Genomic DNA, 12528 nt, shown 5'->3' with positions numbered 1-12528 from the left:
AACTGGTTACTATTTTTGATCGTAAATGGATGTGTATATTTATAGAGCTCGAAGTAGTGCATGAGCTGGTTAGAGGCATTGAATCAATGTGTGTGAATCAGGTTGTTGTCTATCAAATCAATTTTCTAAATATGTAACTATCTATAGTACTAGTTGTTGCACACGTACAGCTTCATTTGCTTCACCTAAGTTGTGTGAGCTAACTGATTACTATTTTTGTAGATAAAGCCTACTACCAAGTGCCAACTCACTTTTGAGTGTCGCCTCTTTCTTTCTCTAAAGCAAAGAAATTAGGTCTGTCTTTGAATATTTGAAGTAATTAGGTATGTGTTGTCTTACTTACTCTAATGACAATTTTGCCCTTAAAACTACTCTCAATTTTACATTCTGAAATAATGATTTAACAAAATGCTGCAGAGGTAAATTAGTCTTTTAAATTAATTTGAAATAATAATTTAGTCTTTTTAAAGATTATTATGTATTTTCCTTTTTAGTGATTTTGTTTGGTGATGATGCATGTACATTTTCCTTTAAGAAAGTCAAGGACTAATTCAATGAGCTTTCAGTTTGGCTGCTTTCGACTGGGTTGAATAATTATTTGGTAAAGCACTGATATTTGGAAGACGAAGTCAAATTAACATTGGATGCCAAATCACTTATGGATAGTACAATATATAGATTTGAGTCATACGATATATATACAAAAAAAAATAACGATGATTTGACCATTCATCCTGTAAATTCTAAAGTAATTTTAAGAAATAATAATGAAGACTCAAAATTGGCTGAGTCCTGTTTCAAACCACCTTAATCTCTTATGCCATTTTTATTTTTTTTTATTTTTTATTTTATCATTTATAGTAGTTATGACTTTTCTATAGCTATGTAAGATGTAGATTGGAGGGCAATAATTTGACCATGCATAATCAAATCCAATAACAACAATCCAAGATTAAATATTATAGCAAGAAAAATTAATTAATTTGTAGCTATAACACATTTAATCTAGATGGATACATAAGTATCATAAAGATGGTCCTGACCAAATTAGTACCATTCAGAATGCACATGCAAATTATGTAATGAATTGTTATTTCCAGTTTTCATAAAGATGCTCCTTGTCGGCTATTTTTCATTAACAAACAAAAATATTATTGCTATTATTGTACAGAGTGAATATACAACACACTATGTATCTATCAATCACAAATATTGCTAGCTGCCAAATATCTAAAGATGCGAGCTAAATGATTTGTAAATTGTAATGCATTATTCATCAGACAAATGTGGTAGTGTGGTCATACTATAGCATTAATCATGATGAATTGTTGTAGTAGTAGTTCTTTGTTAGACCCTACTAATTTGTACCGTTGTACTTCTACTTCAATTATTAGTGCTCATATCCATCCCATACTTAAAAAAGTAAATTTGGATTGTATTCATCCTTTAATACTTCTACTTAAACTTTCTACAATTTAAGAATTTAGAAATATGAATGTACGATACATCCATCATACAAATTTTAGAAAAATACTTAGTTACGTAAGTTTGGTTGAAAAATTAAACTTTACTCGCTTATCTTATAAAGTAGATATCGTGTGATTAAAAGGGCACTCACTCCTTTAATTTTTAAAATAGTTTAAATTTTCAATCAAATGTATGTAACTAAGTTAGTATTTCTCTAAAGTAGTTGTTGGTACAGTCTTTGAGAATTGGTTTTATTGGACAGAAGCCTTCAACATGTGACGTATCACTGCTCCATCTGTTGTTGATTTTTTTGTTTATTTGTACATTGTGCATGTGCCTTGTGTGGGCCCTGTGTTATGTTGTTTCAGGGATCCGTTTGGGTCTCTTTGTTTTGTGTGTTGCGTTCTGGTGAGGGAACTCATAGCCTTCTTTATTTTTCAGATGTCTCCTGTATTTAATGTTTCATGTTTTTTTATATAAAAAATTCCTCAATTTAAGAATATATATATATATATATATATATATATATATATATGAGATTAGATTATTAGCCCTTGCCAACATACTTTCACACCATATATATTGTCCCTTACCAAAGTACTTTCACACCATAAACATTGTAGTTGATCTCTCTTTCCATTTTATTCATCTAATATGTGTAACTCAATAATAAATAATTCTGCTGGTGATGGAACAACAATTTCATCAGTTCTTGCGCGTGCAATAATCAAACTAGGCCTACTCAACAGAAAAAAATGAAGTCAACTCTGTTTCTGGAATTATAGATTTGAGTAAATTGCATTATTTTTTCATCTAGGTGTTTCTACGCTGTCTTACTATTGCTTTGGATTTAATAGTCCCAAAAAAAAAAAAAAAAAAAAAAAAAAGAAGGGGTTTGTCAAAGTTAAGAAATGCTGTAATTAAATTGAAATCATTTTCTTATATGGGACTTTAAAGAAAGTCTCAAGGGAGAGGGTTTATCATTTTCGGATTAGCACATGGGTCTTAAAACTGTTTGTTACTTTGTTTATTCTATAGTGCATCTATGTCATGTTGCCAGCTTTTTATGGTGGGTCCACATATAATTTTTAATTATTTTTAGAAATTCAAGACAAGGGTAAATTAGGAATATTAAAAAAATATAGTATTTTGAATTGTGAAACACAACATTCATTTTAGAACAGACAAAAAGGGAAAGTATGACATATTTTTTTATATAGAGAGAGTACTATTTTTGTAAATAAAGCCGGCCTAGTGTCAACTCACTTTTTAGTGTAAGTTCTTTCTTTCTCTAAATTGAAGAAATTAGGTCTCTCTTTGGATATTTGAAGTAATTAGGTATGTGTAGTCTTATTTACTCTAATGACAATTTTGTCCTTAACGCGACTCAATTTTACATTCTAAAATAAAGATTTAACAAAATGCTCTAGGGGTAATTTAGTCTTTTTAAAGATTACGATGTATTTTCCATTCTAGTGTCATTGTTTGGTGATGCACTAAGTCACATAAAGAGGGAGTGCGAGCGAATTCGAGAGCGTGCAAGCAGCATAATTAAATCATAAACAGTGAGAATTTGAGTGAAAGTCCGTGCGAGGCGTGAGAGCAAAAACGTGTTCGGAACGTGAAAGTGATACCTGTTGAGAAGGATAATGTGACTTAGGTCATGTATTTACATTTTCCTTAAAGAGTGTCAAGGACTAATTTGATGAGCTTTCTGTGAGGAAGCATCCAAAAGAAATGGATTAGGTTGGATAATTGCTTTGGACTGGGTTGAATGATTATTCGGTAAAGCGCTGATATTTGGAATAGGAAGTCAAACTATTTATTTTTAATAAATAAAAAGAAAATAAAGAAGGGGAGAGAAGATTTTATTCTGTTTAACATATAGTCAAAAGTCGAAACTTATCAAAAAAAAAAAAATTTATTTTCTTTTTTATTTAGATTTTTTATAATTTTAAAGTCACAATTCAAAATTTCAATAGTATATTACACTAACTCTGAAGTTTTGTTAATACATACGGAACACATACCCCCGCTTTATCAATAATCGGCGCAATTAATAATAAAAATATATTAATCTCAATATTTTGTAATTTTTAAATTTTAATTATATTTTTGGAATACATGTTTATTGTCATAAAATACAGTACACATATAAGAACAGAAACATAATTATAAACCTGAGTGGAGAGGTTAAATGTTTGAGCAAAACTTTCTATAGTCTAGAATTAGTTTTTTTAAAATAAAAAATAATATTGAGGTTAAGTCCAGATTAAGCAATTAGGCACCATGAATCCAAATTGATGTTGTCAATTTCGACCTAATCTGAATTTAGTATTCAAATAAAATTCTTGTTTAATAAATTTTAAAATTGAATTTACAAATCTGCATATGCACATTTTCAATAAGGAACCATGCAAAAGACTTATTTAAGTTTTATATGGAATTGGAATTGATTTTCAGTGTTAGCGCCGCATTTAGGTGTTGGAGTTGTCTGATCAAAGTGATGAAATGTCCAGATATTTCTTCCATAATCTAACTTAATTCGTCTTTTTCTCAATTACATGTTGATATTTTAATTCTATTTTTATGTTTGATTTGTTAACTTGATCCTTTTGATGTGTGTTGATATTTTAATTCTATTTTTATGTTTGATTTGTTTCACTTGGTCCTTTTGATGTATGTATGTATTAATAAAACAATTACAGTAACAACACGACTCATATGTGACTGCAAGTTGCTAAAGTTTATTATTCTTTTGATATTATGCAAATTGTTCTCCTCTTCATATCTTTTCATTGGGGGCATTACTCATTAACTTAGAGCATCTTCAATATCCTCTCACATGGTTTTTTAAAGTCAAAATATAACAGGTAGATGAAAATAATACATTCCAATGGACTTTCAAAAGACTTCTCACATTTTGAAGTTATTAAAAATATTGTTATATATAGCAGCTCTCAAAATTTTTTGAGAGATCTCTTTTTTCTCATAAGGTGTCGTTTCTCAAAATATAGCATGTGGATGAAAATAATACACTCCAAATAGCATTTTGAATGAAATGCACTATTGGAGCAGAATTCTCAAAATATAGCTTTGGCATGAAAAAATAGCATTTTGACACTATAACTCCTCTCAAAATATTGTTTTGGCATGAAAAAAATAGCATTTTGCGTTGTTCTAACTCTATCAACCCGTGTATCCATATTAGAATCCCCTCTTTCTAAATTGTCTTATGAGCCGAAGGTCACGGGTTCGAGCCCCGCCGGGACCATTATATTTCTTCTCAATTTTTTTTGTCTGCATGAGCTAGGAGTCCAATCTGGTTCTCAATTGTTTTCTGGTTTCATGGGCTGTCAGGTCCAATCAATCTGATTCGTGCGGTCCATTTTTTTGGTGTCTTCATGGGCTAGGAGGCCCAGTCCAATCTGGTTTGTATGGTCATTTTTTTCTTCCCAACTCAAAAACCGTGTTTAATGTGACCCAAACCTGGAAAGATGGATCCACTCTCTTTACATACATCTTGTCGAAGGATTGGATTATGTAAGACCAAAAAATAAAAAAATAAATTTTTTTTTGTAGAAATTAAAAAGTAAAACAAATTAGTTTTTGTTTTGAAAGGTAATTAAAACATTTTTTTTTTTTTAATTGGGTCACATTAAACACGGTTTTTGAGTTGGGAAGAAAAAAAATGACCATACAAACCAGATTGGACTGGGCCTCCTAGCCCATGAAGACACCAAAAAAATGGACCGCACTAATCAGATTGATTGGACCTGACAGCCCATGAAACCAGAAAACAATTGAGAACCAGATTGGACTCCTAGCTCATGCAGACCAAAAAAAATTGAGAAGAAATATAATGGTCCCGGCGGGGCTCGAACCCGCGACCTTCGGCTCATAAGACCAACGCTCTAACCAACTGAGCTACGGGACCTTCTTGTAAGTTCTTTAAAGTATCTATTATTTAAAGTAATTATGGTATAACTATAATTTAACTTTTATTTGATTAAAGCAAAAAAATAAAATTATACGAATCATTAACAAACCAATCAACCAATTGTTGTTTTTTTCCTAAGCAAATTTTCATTGCAACAAAACAGACAATAAAAGGCAGAAAAGGAGGCATGCCTCATGTAAAAACCATTTGATTACCTGTTCATTAGTCTCTGTATTTGATCCTACGTACCTCATTTATAATGATTTTTTATTTTTCTATTTTTTTTTATTATTTTTTTTTTTGGTTTATACAGAAAGGTACATTAACTGCCAACTTCAAGGCTTTAGCAACTGTGGTTATCACCTAGGATGATCTCTTGATTTCATTAGAGTAACATCTCACTGGTTTGAAGAAACACAGAAGACGACTTTGAGACTCACCTGGGATATATTACAAGTGTCAGATCGATGCCAGCAATGCAACTGAACATGAGCAGGCACACAGTGGAAGAAAGTTATATATTGCTGTAAAAATTTTGAATACTGCTGCAATGTCCGATCTCTTCTTCTTTTCTTTTTCTTTTTTTATTTTCATTTTTTATTTTTTTATAATTTTTTGTGGGGTAGGATTTCAAAGGATAGAGTCCAACAAGGACTCTCTTATCAACTTTAAATAAAATAGGATCTCAGAATATCTCAGTTATTTATTTTTGGTAAATAAATAAGATATCATTGATATAAAAAATAGGATTTATTTTATTAATATTCTCTTAGGTTTGACCAAATATCACAGGATAAATAAATAAGATATAGTTGAAATAAAATACCTTTCGAAAATTAATATCACTAAAGTTCAATTTTACTTTTTAGTCAATTACACCGTTAAAAACATGTAAAAAGACAATTTTATCCCAAATTTTTAATACTATTTATTTCAAATTATCATCAATGTAAAAGGACTTCTATCATCATCTTCCCAACAACCTTTCTCCACACACACACACACACACACACACATATATATACTAGTAAAATGCACGTGCGATGCACGTGTTGAATGTTTTATCAATAATGTTTAGAGTGTATTAATTGTCATCTAAATGAATTCCTAAACTATAACTCTTTGAAAATAAAAGTATTCATATGAACAATGTTTAGAGAGTAATAATTGTCACCTTAATGAATTCTTAAATTATAACTCTTTGAAAATAAAAGTATTCATATGAACAATGTTTAAAAAGTAATAATTGTTACCTCAAAAGAAACAAAATAAGGTTTTTTATTAATGAATGAATGAAAACTATAAACATTTAAAAAAATATATGAAAATTAAAATTCTATAATTTACAAAACATTCATAAATAAATACTATATAAAAATTCTATATATTATAAAATCCGAAAGGGTACCAACAATGTTTAGATTGTAATAATTGTCACCTCAAAAGAAACAAAATACATTAGAAAATCCAAAACTATAACTGTTTGAAAATAAAGGTATTCCTCAGTTATTTATTTATCAATTTTTATCTTTTTTGCATATATCATTTCTTTATGAAATGAATCATTGTCAAGTGTCAATTCTTTTAATTCTTCCACCGCAAAATAAGTTTTCACGACTTGCTGTTGAGTATTGTCTATCTTCACCAGAAAAATAAAAGATTTCCCTTTACAGCTTGTCACTTTGTTGCTGAATTCATCCATATCCTGTAGAAAGAAGAAATATAATTTAGAGCTATTGAGAAATTCAAGTATTTTTTTTAAATTTAATTAAAATTTTATGAATAAGGGTGGGAAATTACCTCAATTTGTAATTGTAGTAAATCATATAGTGAACAATTTATTAATGTTTGGCAATCTTTGAACATTGTTAGGGTTGCAAGTGTTGCAATATGTTCCATACTTCGCACTTTAATTATCATCATGAATTTGCATATGAGTGAAAACAAAGAATTATGTATTTGTAATATTATTAAACCATTGAAATAAATACAATAATAAGGTTTTAGGATATAATAATATTTTTGAATGCATTTTAGGTCTGTTGTGTTGCATCGAGGACAGTATATTCTATCTTTTTCAACTTTTATTTTCTTGTTGCATTTCTCACAGGTGTCGTACCACGGTTCGCGGTCATTAACGACATTTTGAATTGTTACTTCGAAACAGTAATTTGTTTTCTGCAGGTTGTACAACAAAAATTAACTTCTCAATATATGAATTGAATCTAAAAATGTGATATACAATTAAGAAAGATTAAGAAATATACTGAAATTTAATACCTCAAAGGACATTGTCGATTTTCTTATTATGTCTTCAAGTTTAACTTTTTCAGCACCATTGAATTTTTGATCTTTTGTACTGGAAATCAAACTTCTTATATCTTTGTTATTAATGTTCTCCTTGGACTTGTCCACATATAAATTATCTTGTAAAATAATTAAATAAATAAAACAGAAAAACATGTTCTCTTTCTACAAATAGTGTATATTTTGCATCAAGAAGTCTGCAATATAAAAATATAAAAACAAATATCATCTGACATATATGTTTAGTTATATATGAACATGCTCAAAGAAAAAGATTACATATAGCTTTATGAATATATATATAATGTAAAAGAAGTTGGAATGAATAACGAACCAATGTCTTAATGCTTTGACACTTTCAATATCCGTATTGATTTGCAATGTAGATCCTTTTTGCGTTTGAAGAGACAGACCTGGAATATAACAATATTATTTGTAAAAATTTGTTATTATAGATTTACTTAATAATATATAATGTAAATAGTATCAATTTGTATGATAATTTACCTTATGTGTTGATTGCCACATGTGTAACTGTGATAATAGGTCTTTCTTGTATTAGTTCCATGATAAAGTTTCCTTCATTCTCAGCAAGATCCTCCCATAACGTCAAAATAGTTGTCCTTGAACTATAATAAAGATTAATTACTTTAGTCATTATATTATATAGGCATAATTATGATCATATATGTAATATAGTAATGACGTACCTTATATCCATTATAATGACTTCCCGCTTTTTGGTTGTGCATTTGGTGTTCTTTTTACATATGTTCAATGTAGGAGATACCTCAATAACAATTCCCAAAACATATAGCCAGATTAAAAATAAAATAAAAAATAAAAAATTTTAATTTTAATTTTATATGTGTTCAAGAGAGAACATATATATGGAGAGTTGAGAATTAAACGAAAACTAACCCATATTTTCTTTTGCATCAGTATACTTGTTCAGCTCCTTGAAGTCCACAAAATTAAAGTTTATTGTTTCTAAACTTACTACTTCAAGCTCTTCAACTTCAATTGAGGTATTATTAAGAAACTTCAATTCATACTCCTTGTGCACACTCCTATATATAGGATTAACGTCTTTTACAGTTACATTAGAAATTCTGTATGTCTTGTGAAGCAATAGTGAATCACTGAATTTGGTGACGAACTCGTTAAATAAGACACCTTGAATTTGTGTTCCCTGAAAGAGTAAAAAAGATGTGTAAATGGATTAATAAGATCATTAAATAATAATGTTGCCATACAAATATAGATGCATTTAATGAAACTAACAGAAATAGCCGATGGTATACTTACATCATTATCCATCAGAGCTACTTTCAACATTGTTCCTGATGTGTATTCCTCGATTGCTCTTTGAAGTACAACTACTTTTATTATCGATTCTGTTTTTAAACTAACAAGTGAATTTATTAACTCAAAGCTTTGGTGACCTTTCTTCATTTTCATGACTGTTTCTGTATGATGAAAAGAAAAAGAATTAATGTTAAAGAAAGTAAAAATTAAAAATAAAATTGTGAAATAAGAATGATTGAGTATCAAAATAGAAATGAAAAAAAATATATATATATACATCAATAGTAAGTTAAATCGAAGTTGATATTTTTTTATGTTTTTAAAAGAATAAAATTGTGAGTGAAAGATTTAAATATTTTAATAATTGGTAGTGAAATGGGAAGGCATGGATATTAAAGTGGGTGTATCCTTACCTTTTAGACTGGAGAACCTCCTTATAGACAACATTTTTAGTATATGTACCACCTCTAATGTTTGTTTGATCCTTCTTAACAAGTACTTTAGTAGTTAACATTGAAGTTCCTCTAGATAGTGCGACATATAATTGTCCATGGGAGAACACGTGCTCAGGTAGATAAACTCCAACATAAGGAATTGTTTGGCTCTGTGCCTTATTTATTGTCATTGCAAAACTCAACCGGATTGGAAACTGTTTTCGTGTAAAATGGAAAGGCGTAGCTTCATTCTCTGCCGGGCATAGAGGTATTCTTGGAATTAGTACTTGTTTTCTAACATGTTGTCCATGGCTGATTTCTGCATTGATCACATTGGCCTTTGTTCCACAACAGATGAACCTGGTACCATTACACAATCCATTTGTCGGATCCAAATTTCTCAGCAACATTATAGGACAATCGACTTTTAACATTAACTTATGTGGCGGGAGGCCATTTGGAGCCAATAAATTAAGGAAATCTTCTTGGTAATAGGTCCCCGTATCATCAGTAGCTTTGTCAAAGTTATAATACGTAGTGGGTTCGCCTGGGAATTGTTTAATAAGATTCTCATTCAATTTGTCAACGAAATCATTTTTGGTTGCCAAAATTGCTCGATTTGTAATATATTCCGCCGAGTGTGCATTTTCGAAGAGGTGGGGGAAAACGGCATTTCTCAATTCTTTTTCTAAATCCTCCTCATTTGTAGATTTTATTACTATCTCATCTGGCAACTTGATCATGTTGTCCACCAGAACTGGTTCTTCCCCACTGCCAACACGTAGTAGAAAATCTGCAAATGAAGGATCAGTTCTTGCTCTCATATTCTATTTCAGCTGTATCTTTTTCATTTTCTTCCACAAGTACGATTCTACCAAACTTACTCCAATTGTTTCAGCCCGGGTCCCTCGAGGTACAACAGGCAATACTTGTCAAAAGTCTCCACCAAAGACTGCTACTTTTCCTTCAAAAGGTTCCGTGGTACCAAGGAGATCTTGGAGAGTCCTGTCAACTGCCTCAATTGCATAACGTTTAGCCATTGGTGCTTCATCCCAAATAATGACACTTGCTTTACGCATTAGCTCTGCTATTGAACTTTGCTTTGAAATGTTGCAAACTGCGGACTCGTTTGCTAATATTGGAATTTTAAATCTCGAATGTGCGGTCCTGCCACCAGGTAAAATAGAAGATGCGACTCCTGAAGAAGCAGTTACAAAAGCTATCTTTTTTTCGGACCTGACCTTTGCTAGTATTGCACGATATAGATATGTTTTCCCAGTTCCACCCGGGCCATCAATGAAGAAGATGTCGGGTTTGTTTGAGAGAACACATTCCACTATCATATCTTATGCATTCTTTTGTTCAGCGTTTAAAGTCGCTACAGCATTATAATCTTCAGAAGGCGTAACAATGGCATATTCATCGTCAATCTCTTTGGTAGAACTGTGATTACGTACATCACGGAACACTATATTTGGCAGGTTGAATTGTTTTACACTTTGCCCCATGCTTATTAAGTAGCCATCTATACTCTTAAGAGCTTCATTGGCTCGATAACTTGCAGATGAAGTACTTGTGCATGGAAAATCTTCTGACATTACATCAACATAGTCATCCCATAATTTTCTGACATTGCTGGGCTCACAATAAACCAGTAGATTAACAAAAAGCCGGCGGAGTGCCGTTGGCATTTGAAAGCACACGGCGTCGTCAAGATATTCTACAATGCTGTTGTCGCTTTCAAGAAGACCCCTTATTTGTGCTGATTCTTTAAATGTCGGACATTTCTCCCCATTAACAGTTAATAGATCGGCATACGATGTTGGTCCACGCACGTGGTTCAATAACACTCTCAAGTAGTACTGTTCTCCTTCAGAAGGGTTGGCTGCGTTGACTCTCCCGATTACCTCTTTTGTTTTTCTAACAGTCCAGCACTTGGTTTACTTATTCCACACAAAATGCTTTGGGATTTCTCTATACAGAAAAGCTCTAGATTCTTCGCACGAGGAATTTAGATGGAAGAATTCAGTTAACATTGTCTGTGATACACTATCGGAACGAACTACATATTCGAGATTCTGCTTTTCCCAATACCATATCATATATTTATTAGGGAGATGCAACTGAAGGTTGATAACAGAAGGATGTATCTCATTTAAATTGAACTCAAAAATTCTCCACATTGCTTCATGTGGTGATACCCACCTTGCCTCTTGATAGTCTTTTATTTCATCAATAATGTCATCACCATCAGTGTTTGATAAGTAAACTGCAGCTCGATCATGCCCTTTGTAAATATATTTATAAAGGTACTTGACTGCTGACAACCCTAAACATATCTCAACATTAATATGACAGTCGTACCTCTGCAGAAGATATGGATTATAGGGAACAACCCATTTATTATCTAAAGTTGCATTACGCACACTGTGATACCCCTCAGATCCGAGACACGGGTTGATCAGGCCCAGGCCCAAATCCGAGGGAATATCAAACAATTAATATTTTATAATGAACACGGAATACAAAATAAATTAAGAAATGAAATTAAAACTGGAAGGAACTAAAAATAGAATCTGTAAAATATTATAATTATTAAAATCCATCAAACCCAAACTCCAAAACTTCATCAGTTTACAACTTAGGAATCCATCTCTAGTGGACCCCTATTAAACATCTAAACGGAAGATAGAACAACTGTAATAAACATCCAGAAATAAAACTATAGAGAGAGCCTACATCGTCGGAAGAGTGAATAGAGACCTCTGCTCAGCATGAACACGTCTAAGCCTGGAACTATCGTGTACCTGAAAAAATAGAAGTGGGTCAGGCCCAGGCGCAAGTTCTATACTACTACAATCCAAACAGAAGCCCGATACGCATGTACATCCTAAACAATTCAACAATAGCTGATAGTCCGTAAATATATATATAGTCACACTAAAGGACTCTCACTGGACTACAGGCCGGTCTCAACCTGAATAGAGGTAACATGCTAAAACGCACACGAAGTGGGCATATGTACCTATACCTAAACAGGGTACACCTCCAACCATCGTAGCCAGCTACACA

The 12528-nt window shown here is 31.5% G+C and overlaps 1 non-coding gene across 1 annotated transcript; it reads right to left on the bottom strand.

Annotated features, from left to right (window-relative positions):
• Positions 1-5330: 5330 nt before the first annotated feature.
• On the bottom strand, positions 5331-5404 carry TRNAI-UAU (transfer RNA isoleucine (anticodon UAU)). Its single transcript has one exon. It is a non-coding gene; the product is annotated as a tRNA-Ile (tRNA).
• Positions 5405-12528: the final 7124 nt, after the last annotated feature.

Source organism: Cornus florida, unplaced genomic scaffold (assembly GCF_030987335.1).
Source record: "Cornus florida cultivar Cherokee Brave unplaced genomic scaffold, ASM3098733v1 CherokeeBrave_3.0.0_Hap2_Chr08, whole genome shotgun sequence".
Taxonomy (NCBI): domain Eukaryota; kingdom Viridiplantae; phylum Streptophyta; class Magnoliopsida; order Cornales; family Cornaceae; genus Cornus; species Cornus florida.
The sequence above is the reverse complement of the archived record's forward strand: the minus strand, read 5'-3'. Positions and strand labels throughout refer to the sequence as shown.